Here is an 18495-nt window from a genome sequence, read left to right on the forward strand (position 1 = left end):
GCGAAGAGGGGGCATGAAAAAACACTGGCGGGCAAAATAAAAGAAAATCCCAAGGTGTTTTATAAGTATATTAAGGGCAAGAGGATAACTAGGGAAAGAGTAGGGCCCATTAGGGACCTATGTGGCAATCTGTATGTAGAGCCTGAATATGCAGGTGAGGTTTTAAATGAATATTTTGTATCTGTTCACTATGGAGAAGGACGATGTAGGCATAGAAATCGGGCAGGGGGATTGTGATATACTTCAACAAATTAGTATTGAGAGGGAGGAGGTACTAGCAGGTTTAGCGGGCTTAAAAGTGGATACAGGCCCAGGCGAGATGTATCGCAGGCTGCTTTGTGTGAGGCAAGGGAGGAGATTGCAGGGGCTCTGACACAAATTTTCAGAACCTCTCTAGCCACAGGGGATGTGCCAGAGGACTGGAGGACAGTCAATGTAGTACCATTGTTCAAGAAGGGTAGTAGGGATTGTTAGATCCGTGATTCTGAGAGTATGATGTTTTTCAATAACCACACGGATGCTGTAACTGAACAATAAACAGGTATTTACTGGAGGAGGGTAGTCTCAAGACTGGGGGTACAGAGGCATGCGCAAGGCTTATATACAGGTGTGGTCACTGCCGGTACTACAGTATACAGGAGCTGTAAAAGTAGTTCTGTCTTAAAGGTACATACACTACAATTCCTCCCCTTTTAGATTAGTAGTACCCCTAATATTCAAATAACAATTAACACTAACATGTACATTAAACAACAATAGTCCATTTATAGATTCAGTCTTTGGGGCGGCTTCCTGACCCTTTCGGGATAGCGCCTTTCCTGAGGTTCTCGTTCTTGGTGCAGAGGCGATTCTGGCCCCTTTTCATCGGGTAGTTCATCGGTTTCCACTGCTACTGGTTGAGGTAGATGCTACCAGTATGTCGGGTTCATCCCCAGGTACTCGAGACATGGGGTTGACTCGTTCCTGTGACGCTAAGATCTGATCGACGTGGCGTCTCACAATGTTCTCCCCGACATCCACTGTGTACATTAATGGCCCCTGCCTTGTGCATATCGTTCCGGATTGCCATTTCTCTATTTTAATCGTTGCTGTTATGCCTTTTAGTGTTCCGAGTCCCTCCTGGAACACTTCTTTTGCGTCAGTTAGCATTTTTGACAGTCGTCCAGGTGTGACGTCGTCATCCTTTTTGGCCTCAACCTTCAGTGCCTGTATGGAATGCCAATCTAATTGTATCTCCCAGATCCATTCACGTCCTAGCAGTGGTGGTCCTCCATCTGGCAATACATATATATCCATTTTAGGTATTTCCTGGCCTTTATATATCACTTTCACCCTTATTTTTCCTTTGGGGTAGACTTTTTGCCTCGTGTACGTCTTCAAGACAATCTCTGTAGCTTTCAAGGGTATATGTGAAAATAGCCGCTTGTAGTCCTTTTGGTTTATGACTGTTAGGGCTGATCCTGTGTCCAATTCCATTTTCACTTGGACACCGTCTATCTTGAGTGTAACCCAGATAGTCTGGTGATCCTCCATTTTGGTTACCTTATGTAGTTTCAGACAACCCAGCTCCTTGCTTCCGGAGTCTGTGTCACTTTTCTGTTCGTCTGAACTACTGTCCATCACCTGGTGTACCTTTTTGTACTTCTCCTGTGGAGATTTCTTACTGTTGGTTTTCTTCCCAGACCTGCAGACTCTTGCTATGTGTCCTGCTTTTCCACACTGTCTGCACACTTGGTCCTTGAACCAACAATCCTTCTGGTCATGTGTTGTTCTGCCGCAGCGATAGCACTTCCCTGTTCCATAGGACATTTCATTGGTGCCATATTCTTGCGGTCTCCGTTGTATCTCTGCAGTGCCCCTTGCGGCTGCTTCGTGTGATACTGCCATACTGAAAGCCTTGTCCAGCGTAAGGTCCTTTTCTGATAGAAGCTGTTTCTGGGTTCCTTCACTTTGTAGCCCACACACAAACTTGTCCCTTAACGTCTCTGCTAGTCCCGCTCCAAACTGGCAGTGTTTCGATAGCTTGCGCAGTTCCGTTAGGTACTCAGCATTGCTTTCGTCTTTGTGTTGGTTCCTTTTATGGAACTTAAATCGTTCTGCTATCAGCAGCGGTGTGGGGTTTAAGTGGTCCTGTAGGATTTCTACTATGCTTTCGAAATTCTTGTTCACCGGCTTCTCTGGGGTTATTAGATTTCGCAGTAACCCATACGTTTTTGCACCCATGGAATTTAACAAAACCAGTGCTTTCCTAGCATCTGGCACTTCATTCGCCCTGCAGTACACCTCAATATGTTCCATATATGTCGCCCAATCTTCGACTTTATTGTCGAACGTAGAGATACTGCCACTCTTTGGCATCCCTGGGTGTGATTTAACTGTCAAAAATGGTGTCTCCCGCGCTTCCCCTTCTCCGCTGGCACAAAATGGCGTCTCCCGCGCTTTCCTTCCTTCCCGCACTCGCCCTTCTTCTCCGCTGCGGCTTCTAAAAATGGCGTCTCCCGTGCTCTTCCTTCTCCGCGGCTCAATGGCGTCTCCCGCGCTCTCCCTTCTCCCCGCGGACACTGTTCAGCCCTTGAGCCCTGGCTGTGCTCTGCGCGTTCTTTTTTTTCGACGCCGCTCCGTCCTGAAGCCGGCTGTTGCTTTACCCTCCGTTTTTTTTTTCTCTTCTCGACGCCGCTCGGTTTTCAACCCCCAGCTGCGCCCTGTGCGCTTCACCCTCTATCTTACCCCGTCGACGCTGCTCAGCTTTCTCTCTGCCGTCGGTCGGCTCCAGCCGCCACTGTCTGGGAAGGTTCTGCGCTGGACCTGTCGTCAGTCTCTTGCTGATCGTCATGGCTGGGAAACCAAGCCCGGCTCTCCACAGCCTCCCCTGCGATGTTCACTCTCTGCCGGACGACTGGGCGGTTGCTCGTGGTCGACGCCCGTGTTCCTGGCCTCGACTTTCTTACACCGCCCTCCCGGAGCGAATCCTCGAAGGGAAATGCAGAGTTGCAGGTAGATTCGAATCGACACTCGTCGCCACTGTTAGACCCGTGATTCTGAGAGTATGATGTTTTTCAATAACCACACGGATGCTGTAACTGAACAATAAACAGGTATTTACTGGAGGAGGGTAGTCTCAAGACTGGGGGTACAGAGGCATGCGCAAGGCTTATATACAGGTGTGGTCACTGCCGGTACTACAGTATACAGGAGCTGTAAAAGTAGTTCTGTCTTAAAGGTACATAAACTACAGGGATAAACCAGGGAATTACAGGCCAGTGAGCCTAACATCAGTGGTAGGGAAATTATTGGAAAAAATTCTGAGGGACAGAATTAGTCTCCACTTGGAGAGGCAAGGATTAATCAGGGATAGTCAGCATGGCTTTATCAGGAGGACATCATGGCTGACCAATTTGATTGAATTTTTCAAGGGGGTGACTAGGTGTGTGGATGAGGGTAGTGCAGTTGATGTAGTCTACATGGACTTCAGTAAGGCTTTTGACAAAGTCCTGCGTGGGAGACTGGTCAAGAAGGTAAGAGCCCATGGGATCCAGGGCAACTTGGCACATTGGATCCAAAATTGGCTTAGTGGCAGGAGGCAGAGGGTGATGGTTGAAGGTTGTTTTTGTGACTGGAAGCCTGTGTCCAGTGGTGTACCGCAGGTATCGGTGCTGGGTCCTTTGCTGTTTGTAGTTTACATTAATGACTTAGATATGAATGTAAGAGGTATGATCAGTAAGTTCGCAGATGACATGAAAATTGGTGGAGTGGTAAATAGTGAGGAGGGAAGCCTCAGGCTACAGGACGATATAGACGGGTTGGTCAGATGGGCAGAACAGAGGCAAATTGAATTTAACCCTGAAAAGTGTGAGGTGAGGTGATGCATTTTGGGAGGATTAACAAGGCAAGGGAATAAACAAGGAATGGTAGGACCCTAGGAAGGACAGAGAATCAGAGGGATTGTGGTGTGCATGTACATAGATCACTGAAGGCAGCAGGACAGCTAGATGAGGTGGTTAAAAAAGCATAATGGGATACTTGCCTTCATTAACCGAGGCATAGAATATAAGAGCAGGGAGGTTATGATGGAGCTGTACAAAACGCTAGTTAGGCCACAGCTGGAATACTGTGTGCAGTTCTGGTCGCCACACTATAGGAAGGATGTGATTGCATTGGAGAGGGTGCAGAGGAGATTCACCAGGATGTTACCTGGGCTGGAGCGCTTCAGCTATGAAGAGAGACTGGACAGGTTGGGGTTGTTTTCCTTAGAGCAGAGAAGGCCGAGGGGGGACATGATTGAGGTATACAAAATTATGATGGGGGTAGATAGGGTGGATAGAAAGGAACTTTTCCCCTTTTAATAGAGGGGTCAATAACCAGGGGGCATAGTTTCAAGGTAAGGGGCAGGAGGTTTAGAGGGGATTTGAGGAAAAGCTTTTTCACCCAGAGGGTGGTTGGAATGTGGAACTCACTGCCTGAAAGGGTGGTAGAGGCAGGAACCCTCACAACATTCAAGAAACATTTGGATGAGCACTTGAAAGTGTACAAAATGATGAGGGGCATAGATAGGGTAGATAAAGAGGAACTTTTCCCCTTAGTAGGGGGGTCAATAGCAAGGGGGCATAGATTCAGGGTAAGGGGCAGGAGATTTAGAGGGGATTTGAGGAGGAACTTTTTCACCCAGAGGGTGGTTGGAAGCTGGAACTCACTGCCTGAAAGGGTGGTAGAGGCAGGAACCCTCACAACATTCAAGAAGCATTTGGATGGGCACTTGAAATGCCATTGCATACAAGGCTATGGACCAAATGCTGGAAAATGGGATTAGATTAGACAGGGCTTGATGGCCGGCGCGGACACGATGGGCCGAAGGGCGTTTTTCTCTGCTGAATAACTTTATGACTCTAATTCCAGCTCCTCTAGTGTCTCCATGTAGCTGAAGGCCCTCATCTCTGTTACCATTCTTTTGAATCTCCTCTCCGCCCTCTCCAATGCCTTGAAAACCTTCCTAAAGTGCGGTGCCCAGAATTGGACACACTGCTCCAGCTGAGACCTAACCAGGGTTTGATGATGGCTGAGCATAATATCGTTGGCCAAAACTGTGGCAGATGGAGTTCAATGTGGGAAAGTGAGGTAATTCGCTTTGGATCTTAAAGTGAGATCAGAGTAGTTTCTAAATAGTGAGAAGCTAGAAACTGTGGATGAGCAGAGAATTAGAGGTCCAAGTATAGATATTACCAGAAGCTAGTGGAATAAGATCAAAGGCTAATGAAATGTTAGGCTTTATCTCGGAACGGCTGGAATACAGAAGTTATGGTACAGCTGTACAGAGCTCTGGTTAGAACTGATTTCGAGTATTGTTACATTCTGGGCACCGCACCTCAGGAAGGATATCTTGGCTTTGGTGTTGGTGCAGCTCAGAATTAAGAGTTAAATTATGAGGACTGATTGCATAGACGAAGCTTGTATTCCCTTGAATATCAAGTGTTAAGGGGTGATCTAATTGAGGTGTTTTAGATGATTAAAGGAATTGATAAGATAAAGAGAGAAACTGTTTCTTCTGATGGTGGAGTCCAGTACAAGGGGGCATAACCTTAAAAGCAGAGCTAGGTCGTTCAGTGGTGATGTTGGAAAGCATTTCTTCACACACAGGGTAGTGGAAATCTAGAACACTCGCACTCAGCAGCTGTTGAGGCTGGGGGGAAATTGAAAATGTCATAACTGTGATTGATAGATTTGTGTTAGGCAATGGTATTTAGGCTTGTGGAACCAAGGCGGGTAAATGGAGTTAAGATAAAGATCAGCCGTGATTGAATTGAATGGCTCGAGCCTGTTCTGCCAATGAATAGCCTACTGTTCCTACGTTCCTATATTCCGATGTCTCTATTTATAAAACCAGTGATCCCATATGCTTTTCTAAAAGCTCTATGAACTTGTCCTGCCACCTTCAATGATTTCTGGATGTAAGCCCCCATGTTTGTCTGTTCTTGCACCCCCTTTACTCTTGTGCTATTTATTTTATATTGCATCTCCTCATTCTTTCTTCCAAAATGCATCACTTCACACTTCTCTGCATTAAATTTCACCTGCCATATGTCTGTGCATTTCACCAGACGGTTTATGTCCTCCTGACTTCTTCCATTATCCTCCTCAGGGTTTACGACTTTTCCGAGTTTTGTTAATCTGCAAACTATGAAATGATGCCTTGTGTGCCCAAGTCCAGGACATTAATCTATATTAAAAGAGCAATGCTCGTAATCCCGACCCCTGGGGATACCACTAACTTCTCCAGTCTGGAAAACCCTCACTTCACCACAACCCTCTGCTTTCTGTCCCTTCCCTAATTTAGCATTCACTCTAACATTGCAGCTTTAATGTCATTGGCTTCAATTTTGCAAACCAGTCTATTATGAGGTACTTTGTAGAAATTCTTCTAAAGATCTATATACACAACATCAACTGTACAACCTTCAACAGTCCGCTCCCTTATTTCATCGAAGAAATGAAACAAGTCCGACTCGATTTGCTTTTAAACAATCCGTTCTGGATGTCGTTTATTAACCCATGTTCTTCCAAGTGACAATTCATTTTGTCTCTGACTATTGTCTCAATGATTTATCTCAAGAAGGTTCCTGAACACCGGCACTAGACTGATTCACCTGTAGATCATTGGTTTAGCACACACACCATTTTTAAACAAGGGGGTAACATTTGCAAATCTCCAGTCCTGTGGCACCACTCCCCTATCCAAGGAGGATTCAAAGATTGTGGCCAGAACCCTGCTTCTCTCAGTAACCCAGGATGTATCTGTGGTGATTATTCTTTATGTTTAGTAAGAAGTATTGTAATTGGTTGTTTGTTTCCTGCCTTGAGATATATGCTGTAAACTCATTGGTAGTTGATGTCATGTGATTTGTGGTGGCCATCTTAAATTCAGTTCTTTACAGCCTTGGTTGGGACTGGGTGTTGAAAGATGTGCTACTGGATTTTTAAAGTTAATAAAGCCTAGATTTAGAAAGGCAAATCTCTTTATTTCAATTTATTAACTTTAAATCAGAATGGAGCGATATCTTCAACCGGAACGATTCAATGCTGACCCTAATTCTGCAGGAGTGGATGATAAATGGAAACACTGGTATCGTACATTTAAAATCTTTTTGGGTGTGTTGGATCAAGAGTCTCTAAATAAGCTGAATATGCTGATCAACTACATTGCTCCGGATGTGTATAAGTATATTTTGGACTGTGAAACTTACGAATTGGCTATTTCTACATTGGAAAAGATTTTTGTTAAACCAAAGAATGAGGTATTTGCACGTCACCTTCTATCTGCCCGTAGGCAGCAGGTGGGAGAATCTTTGGATACTTACTTACAAGCACTTCGGCGCCTTAGTGCTAACTGTAATTATAAGGCCGTGACGGCTGAAGAATATAAGGAAGAATCGGTACGGGATGCTTTTATTAATGGATTACTGTCTAGATCAATTCGTCAGCGGTTGTTAGAAAATAAGACTTTGGATCTTAAGAGTGCTTTTGAGCAAGCCTCTACATTGGATGTGGCTCAGAGAAGTTCGGATTCTTATGCTCTTTTTAATCGGCCTGCGACTGTGGTTTCGGCAGTTCCGGATGAAAAGGAATTATGTGGACTTAATGGGAGTGGTTTACTAGATTCTGAAACAGTTTCTACTTCGGCGGCTGTTGCCTCTAGGATTCAGAAGTATTATTTTTGTGGGAACGTCCGGCACCCTCGTCTGAAGTGTCCTGCTCGGGAGGCTGTGTGTAGTAAATGCGGCAAGCGAGGTCATTATGCACGTGTTTGTAAATCATCAGGTTCAATTACCTCCTCTGCGACTATTCAGCCTTTAGATAGGGCGTTTATTGCATCAATTTCTGCTGCATTTGCTCATGGCCTAAACAAAGCTATAGTTACGGCCCAAGTTAATGGGTTAGAAGTGAAGGCCCTTATAGATACGGGCAGTACCGAGAGTTTTATAAGTCTTCAGTTTGCGAAGGAAAAGCGTTTGAAAATTTCGCCTGTTACTTATCAGGTGTGTATGGCTCAGACAACTCTCACTTCACAAGTAGCTGGTTGTTGCCTTGTGAAATTGATTCTTCTAGGTAATACGTATACTGATCTACGCCTATCTGTTTTGCCTAATCTCTGTGCGGATATTTTGATTGGTCATGATGTGCTTCAATTACACGAGTCTCTCAGTCTTTCGTTTGGAGGGACTAAGCCACCTTTATCTATTTGTGGATTAACCTCTTTATCCACTTCTCCATTATCACTTTTTTCCAATTTGATGCTGGATTGTAAGCCAATTGCTACCAAGTCAAGAAGGTATAGCAGTCAGGATAGAGAATTTATTAATTCTGAAGTTCAACGTCTTTTATTGGAAGGAATCATTGAACCTAGTTGTTCGCCTTGGCGGGCACAGGTAGTTGTCACCACTAACGAGAGACATAAGAAACGAATGGTGATAGACTACTCCCAAACTATTAATAGGTATAATCAATTAGATGTGTACCCTTTGCCTAAGATTGATGAGCTTATCAACAAAGTATCTCAGTATAAGGTTTTTAGCACTATTGATTTAAAGAGTGCTTATCATCAGATTCCTAGGGATCAACCATATACGGCCTTTGAGGCTGGCGGAAAGCTGTATCAGTTTTGCCGAATACCATTTGGTGTTACTAATGGTGTTGCTTGTTTTCAACGGGCAATGGATGCTTTTATAAGTGATAACTCTCTCTCTGACACCTTTTCAGACTTAGATGACATCACGGTGTGTGGCAAATCAAGGGTGGAGCATGATTCTAATTTAGAAAGATTCCTTCAAGCTGCGGAAAAAGTTGGTTTAACTTTCAATAAAGAGAAGTGTATCTTTTCGACCACTGAGGTAAATCTACTGGGGTATATTATCTCGGGAAACAAGATTAAACCAGATCCAGAACGTCTGCGACCATTGATTGATTTACCTTGTCCTACTAATTCTAAGGCTTTGCAACGAGTTGTTGGACTGTTTTCTTACTATTCTAATTGGATTGCAAACTTTTCACAGAAGATCCGGCCCCTTATTCGGGTTACGACATATCCTTTATCATGGGAGGCCAGGACGTGTTTTGATAATTTTAAAAAGGATATCCTTGGAGCAGTTGTGCATTCTATTGATGAGCAGGTTCCCTTTGTGATTGAGACGGACGCTTCTGATTTTGCAATTGGGGCTACTCTGAACCAAAATGGAAGACCTGTGGCCTTTTTCTCACGTACCTTGAACAATAGTGAAAAAAGACATTCTTCAATAGAGAAAGAGGCGTATGCAATAGTAGAAGCACTGCGTAAATGGAGACATTATTTATCGGGGCGACATTTTACGTTGGTAACTGACCAAAAGTCTGTGTCCTTTTATGTTTGATGTCAAACATTTTGGAAAGATCAAGAATGATAAAATAATGAGGTGGAGGATTGAGTTGGCATGCTACCATTTTGATGTAGTTTATCGTCCGGGGAAGGATAATGTTGCTGCTGATGCGCTGTTTCTGTGATTCACGGAGATACGCTTATTAATCTTCACAATGCCTTATGCCATCCTGGGGTTACGAGGATGATACACTTCGTGCGCAGTAAGAATTTGCCCTTTTCAGTTGAAGACGTCAAGCGGATGACTTCATCATGTTTTATCTGTGCTCGGTGTAAACCGAATTTCTTTAAGCCTCAACGAGCTCATCTTATAAAGGCTAATTCTCCTTTTGAACGTTTGAGCGTTGATTTTAAGGGGCCTCTTCCTTCAACGACTCAAAATTGATATATATTTACTGTTGTGGATGAGTTTTCAAGGTTCCCATTTGCTTTTCCTTGCGCAGATGTATCAGCTACTACAGTTATCAAATGTCTGACTCAACTTTTTGTCATTTTTGGGATGCCTGCGTATATCCATTCGGATCAGGGAAGTTCTTTTATGTCTTCCCAGTTGAAGGAATACCTTCAGAGTCGGGGAATCTCTACTAGTAGAACTACCCCGTATAATCCCCAGGGTAATGGACAGTGCGAACGATACAATGGGGTGATCTGGAAGGCAGTTATGTTGGCTTTGACATCCCGGAACCTTAAGAATACACAGTGGGAAATGGTATTGCCTGATGCCCTGCATTCCATTAGATCATTGCTTTCAACGGCTACTAATGTGACCCCCCCATAAAAGGCTCTTTAACTATCCGCGGAGATCTACTACGGGATATTCGGTACCTTCATGGCTTACTATGCAGGGACCTGTGCTGCTTCGACGCCATGTTAGATTGTCAAAATATGATCCTTTAGTGGAGGAGGTGGAGCTGTTGGAGGCAAATTCCCAATATGCTCATTCGATTCCAAGATGGGAAAGAAAGTACTGTTTCAATTAAAGACTTGGCTCCTTGTGGTGGCCAGCCCTCTTCTGAGGATATTAACAATAGTCATGATTCAGATAATGTGGATGTCGTTACAGATACTACGAATATTTCCAATCCTATTGCAGATAATTATACTTCTATTAGTCAGCCTTCGATGGATGTTCATGACCGTCCCAGTTTACCTCTTGATGGGATTTCCAATCCGGAAACCGTTGATAATCGGGATATGGATAACCTTCCTGCAGAAGATACTTCTGTGTCTCCTGGTGTGGGAGGGCAAGGAATTTCACCAGGGTTAAGAAGGTCGACACGAACAAGATATCCGGTCGACAGACTGAAAATGGACTTTTAAATTGATAGTAATGTTTTAAAATTGTTGAAATATTATATTTGTATTGTTTTAGTTGTAAATAATTAATTGTAAAGGTTATTTAGGTTGGAGTATATTTTAAAAGGAGGGGTGAATGTGGTGATTATTCTTTATGTTTAGTAAGAAGTATTGTAATTGGTTGTTTGTTTCCTGCCTTGAGATATATGCTGTAAACTCATTGGTAGTTGATGTCATGTGATTTGTGGTGGCCATCTTAAATTCAGTTCTTTACAGCCTTGGTTGGGACTGGGTGTTGAAAGATGTGCTACTGGATTTTTAAAGTTAATAAAGCCTAGATTTAGAAAGGCAAATCTACTCTTTATTTCAGTATCCCATCCAGACCATGACTTTTCCACTTTGAGCGCTGTCCACTGTTTCACTACATCCTCTTGGTCTATTTATATCCTGTCCAATTTCACTACCACCCTCTCCTTCACTGTAACATTGGCAGCATCCTCTTCTTTAGTGAAGGCAGATGCAAAGTACTCATTCAGTACCTCAGCCATGCCCACTGCATCCACCAGAAGATTGCCCTTTTGGTCCTTAATCATCGCACCTTTCCATTGACTCTCCTTTTAGGCTTTACATGTTTAAGAAAGATTTTAATGTTCCCCATTATATTCCCACTAATCTTTCCTCAGTTTTTCCGTGCCCCTCTTAGTTTGTTTTTGATTTCTCCTCTGTACTTTCTGTATTCAGCTTGATTCCCTACGGTGCTGCTGTTGTTGTCGTGTGTTTATTATACCAGAGTCTGCGTGTGTCAAACAGCAGAAAACTCCATCTTACAAGGTCTCAAATTGGGTTATAACTTAATGCCGGCGAATAACATCAACTTAAGTTTGGAGAAATTACTGATCCGGGACCGAATCGCTTTCACATTTCCCCAGTGGGGAAAGGGAAGGACGCTGACTGAGAGTTTGTTAGACACACAGCGGGACATGTGCACACGTGGAGAATTATAATTGTAAAACAGCAGTCAGATCAAACCAGTTATGTATTTAAGACGTTTCCAGACATTGTAAGGCCCCTAAAGATATTCCAAACAAACAAGTTGGGTGTCACCAATCTGCTAAAATTTACACAACTGTGTTAATGTTAGTGGAGCAGTGGTGAATGTCCTCACCTCTGACAGTGCTCATTAGTCACGTGCTGATACCATGAGCGAATAGCGAATAACAGCAAGGAAGTGATGTTAAACTGTTATAAAAGACTGGTTAGGCCTCAGCTGGAGTATGGTTTTCAATTCTGGGCACCACACTTTAGGGAGGATATCGAGGCCTTGGAGACGGTGCAGAAGAGATTTGAGACAATTGTACGAAGGATCAGGGACTTCAGTTCTGGGGAGAGACTGGTTTGTTCTCTTTAGAGCAGAGTTGGTTAAATGAAGATTTTATAGAGCTGTTGAAACTCATGATTGGTTTTGATGAGTAAATAAGGAGGAACTGTTTCCATTGGCAGAAGGGTCGGTAACCAGCCGATGCAGATTTAAAGAGAGTGGAAAAAGAACCACAGGCGAGGTGAGGTAACATTCTGTTACACAGCGAGTTAGTGAGATCTGGAATGCATTGCCCGAAAGGGTGGAGGAAGCAGATTCTGTTAACATTCAAAAGAGAATTGGATAAATACTTGAAGGGAAAACGTTTACAGGGCTATGGGGAAAGAGGGGGGCAGTGGTAATAATGGGATAGCTCTTCCAAAGAGTCAGCACCGGTGTGATGGGCTGAATGACCTCCTTCTGTGCTGTATCATATTATGGGTCTATGATGCAGCCTCGCCTCGTCAATGGAGGTGCCTGATGGGCTGAATGATCTCCTGTGCTGTATCATATTATGGGTCTATGATGCAGCCTCGCCCAGTCAGTGGAGGTGCCTGATGGGCTGAATGACCTTCTGTGCTGTATCATATTATGGGTCTATGATGTAGCCTCGCCTAGTCAATGGAGGTGCCTGATGAGGCGATCTCAGCACAGAGATTTCAATGCCCCAGCAAATCCCAAGAAGCAGACATTGAAACAATCCAATCTGCCTCCGGCGCTACAGTAATCGGTTACTATGCACCAGAAGCAGCATCATCGGTTCAATATTGGCCAACAATATAGGTGTGGATAGAAAGACAAAAGTTAACCCATTGCTGGAGATTTGCGATCTGCGATCAGGGAGCTAGGACAGGAAGCACATGATCAGTTTTATGGGATGGACAGTGGAGGCCATGACATGGAAAAGAATGCCAGATGAGACTATATCGAATGCTGTGGGAAGGTGAATGATGGACAAGGAAGGGTTACACACCATGGTCACAGTCACAGAGATTGGAGTTTGTGACAGTTCGGGGCAGATTAGATTTACATCGAAACTGCAGCAGAGAAACAGTCCATTCGGCTCAAGTGGTCTATGCTGTGTTTATACTCCACGGGAGCCTCCTCCCATTCTCATTACATCTTGACACCGTATCCACATATACGTTCGAGGGCGTTAGACTCGCGACACCAACACTAAATAACATTCAGAACGCCGGAGAACCCACCCTCCTGGAGTGGATTGAGCGAGTTTGTCGCACTCCTCACTTCAGAAAGAAATGAGCTCATTCACGTTGGACCTAAAAAGGATCGATCAGAGAATTTTCTAAATGGTTAGAATTAGGAACTGTGGATGGGCAGAGAGAACTAGGGGTCCACGTAACCTTAACCGCAGAGCGAGGCCGTTCAGGGGTGATGTTAGAAGTTAGGAACTGTGGATGGGCAGAGAGAACGAGGGGTCCACGTAACCTTAACCGCAGAGCGAGGCCGTTCAGGGGTGATGTTAGAAGTTAGGAACTGTGGCTGGGCAGAGAGAACGAGGGGTCCACGTAACCTTAACCGCAGAGCGAGGCCGTTCAGGGGTGATGTTACAAAGCATTTCTTCAGACACAGTGAAGTGGAAATCTAGAACACTCGCCCTCAAGAAGCTGTTGAGTTTCGGTCAATTGAAAATGACAAACTGTGATTGATAGATTTGTGTTAGGCAATGGTATTTAGGGATATGGAACCAAGGCGGGGAGATGGAGTTAAGATACAGCTCAGCCATGATCGAATTGAATGGAGGAACAAGCTGGAGTGAATGAGCGGCCTACTCCTGTTCCGATGTTCCTGTGCCTCTATTTATAAAGCCAATGCTCCCATATACGTTTCTAAAAGCCTTATCGTCCTGTCCTGCCACCGTCAAAGATTTCTGTATCTATACCCCAAGTTTTACTGTTCCTGCAACCCCTTTAAATTGTACCAGTTGGTTTAAATTGCATCGCCTCATTCTTCCTTCCAAAATGCAGCATTTCACACTTCTCTGCATTAAACTTCACCGGCCATGTGTCTGCCCATTTCACCAGTGTCTCTATTTCCTCCTGAAGTCTTCTGCTGTCCTCCTCACGGTTTACGACTTTTCCAAGATTCGTGTCATCGACAAACTTTTAAACTATGCCCTGTATACCCAAGTCCATGTCACTGAAATAAATCAAAGAGCAGTGGTCCTAATCCCGCCCCCTGGGGACACTGTAAACTTCCCTCCAGTGTGAACAATATCGGTTCACAACTACTGTCTGTTTTCTGTCCCTTCACCAATTTAGTATCCACGCTGCCACTGCTCCTTTAATATCATTGGCTCCAATTTTGTTCACCAGTCTATTATGAGGTACTTTATCAAAGGCCTTCTGAAAGTCCAGAAACAGAACATCAACTGCACTACCTTCATCAACCCTCTCCTATTTCATCCATTGGCTCATTCAAGTCAGCCAGGTTAGATTTGCCTTTAAATAAAATCCATTTTGTCTGTCGCTAATAAACCCATGTTCTTCCAAGTGACGGTTAATTGTGTTTCGGAAATAACACCGATGTTAAGCTGAGTCGCCTGTAGTTATTTGGTTCATCGTGCTCTCCTTTTTTGAACAGGGAAGTAACGTTTGCAGCCCTCCCGTCCTCTGGCACCTTTCCCATATCTAAGGATTGGAAGATTGTGGCAGAGTGGGTGACATTTCTACTTTGAGCCCTGCCAACCAATTTAGTACATCGTCCTAATCGATTTATATCCTATCCAATTTCTCTACCACCTCCTCCTTTACTGTACGATTGGCAGCATCCTCTCCTTTAGTGAATACAGAGCCAAAGTGTTAATTTAGTACCTCAGCCATGTCCTCTGCTTCCACAAGATGATTGCCTTTTTGGTCAGTAATCGGCCCCACCTTTCCTTGGACTATTCTTTCACGCTTTATATGTTTATAAAAGGTGTTAGTGTTCCCTATTATGTTACCACTAATCATTTCTCATACATTCTCCTTGCCCCTCTGTTGCTGTTGTGTGTTTATTACACTAGTGGCAGCGTTAGTGAAACAGCAACATGCTGAAATTTACAAAGACTCAAACTGGTACTGAATTAACAATCGCTTTTACATTTCCACAGTGGGGAAAGGAAAGGCTGCTGATTGATAGTTATAATGCACGGGCACACACACAAATGGAGAATTATGATTGTAAAACAGCAGTCAAATCCACCAGTTGTATATTCATGGTGTTTTCTGAGATCCCAGAGGTTGGGTGATTGGGCAGAAGCGTGGCAGATGCAATATAACGTGGATAAATGCGAGGTTATCCACTTTGGTGTCAAAAACAGAAAGGCAGACTGTTATCTGAATGGCAATAGATTGGGAGAAGGGGAAGTGCAACGAGACCTGGGTGTCCTTGTGCACCAGTCGCTGAAGGTAAGCATGCAGGTGTAGCAGGCGGTGAAGAAGGCAAATGGTATGTTGGCCTTCATAGCAAAAGGGTTTGAGTACAGGAGCAAGGATGTCCTGCTGCAGTTGTACAGGGCCTTGGTGAGACCACACCTTGAGTACTGTGTGCAGTTTTGGTCGCCTTATCTGAGGAAGGATGTTCTTGCCATGGAAGGAGTTCAGTGAAGATTCACAAGGCTGATCCCTGGGATGGCAGGAATGACGTATGAGGAGAGATTGGGTCGATTGGGCTTATACTCGCTGGAGTTTAGAAGAATGAGAGGGGATCTCATCGAAACTTATAAAATTCTGACAGGTCTGGACAAATTAGATGCAGGTAGAATGTTCCTGATGGTCGGAGAGTCCAGAACCAGGGGTCATAGTCTAAGGATAAGGGGTAAGCCATTTAGGACAGAGATGAGGAAGAATTTCTTCACCCAGAGAGTGGTGAACCTGTGGAATTCTCTACCACAGAAGGCGGTTGAGGCCAAGTCTTTAAATATATTCAAGAAGGAGTTAGATATATTTCTTAGAGCTAAAGGTATCAAGGGATATGGGGAGAAGGCAGGGACCGGGTACTGAATTTGGATGATCAGCCATGATCTCATTGAATGGCGGAGCAGGCTCGAGGGGCCGAATGGCCTACTCCTGCTCCTATCTTCTATGTTTCTATGTAAACGGAGCAAGCTTGGGGTTTGATGTGGTAGAAGGCGAACGAGATGAGAACGGAAATAATCTAGAGTAAGAAAAGGCCCAAAAATTAAACAGTCTGGAGCAGAACATCAATTCGTCTTCTCTTATCATGGAGAAATCAAATATTTGACACACTGTGTGTTTGAAACAAAGCTTATTTATTCACTGAAATAACAACAGAAAATGCTGGAAATACTCAGCAGGCCAGGCAGCATCCGTGGAGAGAGAAACAGGGTTAACGTTTCAGGTCTGGGACCCTTCATCAGAACTGGAAAAAGCTGGAGATGTAACAGATATTACTAAGGTAAGAGGCAGGAAAGTTATCCTGGGTGGATCGGAAACACGAAGGGTGGAAGTTCAGTTGGAATCCACATGGAATAAGTTGGAACCGGAGACAGGTGCTGAGGAAAGAGATGTGGCTGTGAAACCGAGTCTTGGAAAATGTTGCAAATGGGGATGGCAAAATCATACAGCATGAAAAATGGGAGTAAGGGTTAAAGTCTGAAATTGTTGAACTTAATGTTGAGTCCAGAAGGCTGTAAAGTGCCTAATTGAAAGATGAGGTGCTGTTCCTCGAGCTTTATTTATTCACTATTTAAACAGAATATTAATCTCCAGCGCAGATACAGGAGTTATTAAGATCAGCAGAAACAAACCATGACTACAAGAATGAACATGGTTCAGTCCTCAATCTGATCACAGTAAATCATGTTCCATTCACTAATCTGGTCTTTTACCCAGCATTCCCCGCGGTGGACCACGTGCCGCACCCAGACTACAAGAGCCCAGCGTGCAGGCGCGGGAGGGGTCGGTATATTGAGCATGCGCAGTGCGTTACTGGAGATGGAGAGGGGCTGAAGCCGGGAGCGCGATGGTGCAGTGGGTAAAAATCGCGACGGAGTGGAGTAATGGACCGGTAGGTCATAGAGTCATAGAGTTATACATAGATACATAGATACATAGAAGATAGGAGCAGGAGTAGGCCATTCGGCCCTTCGTGCCTGCTCCGCCATTTAATGAGATCATGGCTGATCCTTTAATTCAGTATCCCGTCCCCGCCTTCTCTCCGTAACCCTTAACCCCTTTTGCCCGTAGAAATATATCTAATTCCCTCTTAAATATATTTAATGAGCTGGCGTACACTGCCCTCTGTGGCAATGAGTTCCACAGGTTCACCACTCTCTGAGTGAAGAAATTCCCCCTCATCTCTGTCCTAAATGGTTTAGCCCTTATCCTTAAATTATGTCCTCTAGTTCTGTTCTCACCCGCCAAGGGAAACATTCCTTCTGCATCCAGTCTGTCTAGACCTGTCAGAATTTTATACACTTCTATGAGGTCCCCTCTCAATCTTCTAAACTCCAGTGTGTACATCCCTAAACTACATAGTCTCTCCTCATAGGTCATTCCCGCCATTCCTGGTATCAGCCTGGTGAATCGCCGCTGCACCCCCTCCATGGCAAGAACATCCTTCCTCAGATGAGGCGACCAAAACTGTACACAGTACTCGAGGTGTGGTCTCACCAGTGCCCTGTACAGCTGCAGCAAGGTATCCCTGTTCCTGTATTCTAACCCTTTTGCTATGAAGGCCAGCATACCGTTTGCCTTCTTGACCGCCTGTTGCACCTGCATGCTCGCCTTCAGTGACTGGTGTACAAGAACACCCAGGTCTCTCTGTACTTCCCCCTCTCCCAATCTATTGCCATTTAAATAATAATTTGCCCTCCCGTTCCTGCACCCAAGGTGGATAACTTCGCACTTGTCCACATTATAGTGCATCTGCCATTTATCCGCCCAATCGCCCAGTCTGTCCAAATCGCTCTGGAGCTTCCTGGTCTCTTCCTCTGAGCCCACCCCACCTCCTAGTTTAGTGTCGTCTGCAAATTTGGAAATGCTGCATCCGACTCCCTGATCCAGGTCATTAATGTAAATTGTGAACAGCTGGGGGCCCAGGACAGATCCCTGTGGTACCCCACTTGTTACTGCCTGCCATTCAGAAAATGAGCCGTTTATTCCAACTCTCTGTTTTCTATCTGACAGCCAGTTCCCTATCCACGCCAAAACTTTCCCCTTTATCCCATGAGCCTCAATTTTCCATGCTAATCTTTTATGTGGGACCTTATCGAAGGCCTTTTGGAAGTCCAGGTACACCACATCTACTGGCTCTCCCCCATCTATTCTACCAGTTACTCCCTCAAAAAATTCCAATAGATTAGTCAAGCACGATTTACCCTTTGTAAATCCATGTTGACTCTGTCCTATCCTGTCCCCATTTGCTAAGTGCTCCGCTATTTCATCCTTAATGATGGACTCCAGCATTTTGCCCACAA

At 44.5% G+C, this 18495-nt stretch overlaps 1 protein-coding gene across 7 annotated transcripts in view; it reads left to right on the forward strand.

The window, feature by feature from the left end:
- LOC147086333 (uncharacterized) overlaps positions 1-18495 on the forward strand; it is a 45577-nt gene that overhangs the window by 18793 nt on the left and 8289 nt on the right. The window contains exons 4-5 of one of the 7 annotated variants that reach the window (XR_015075770.1): positions 7037-7114; positions 10494-11049. The exons of 4 other annotated variants lie outside the window; for them this stretch is intronic. The gene's annotated coding sequence lies outside the window, so the exon portion shown is untranslated. Of the gene's footprint in view, positions 1-6133; positions 7004-7036; positions 7115-10493; positions 11050-18495 lie in introns of those variants that run through there. 2 more of the 7 variants (XR_015075769.1, XR_015075771.1) reach the window with 2 other exon arrangements.

This window comes from Somniosus microcephalus, unplaced genomic scaffold (assembly GCF_052327205.1).
Source record: "Somniosus microcephalus isolate GS21.2 unplaced genomic scaffold, FLI_Smic_1.0 unresolved_chr8, whole genome shotgun sequence".
In the NCBI taxonomy this organism is placed as follows: domain Eukaryota; kingdom Metazoa; phylum Chordata; class Chondrichthyes; order Squaliformes; family Somniosidae; genus Somniosus; species Somniosus microcephalus.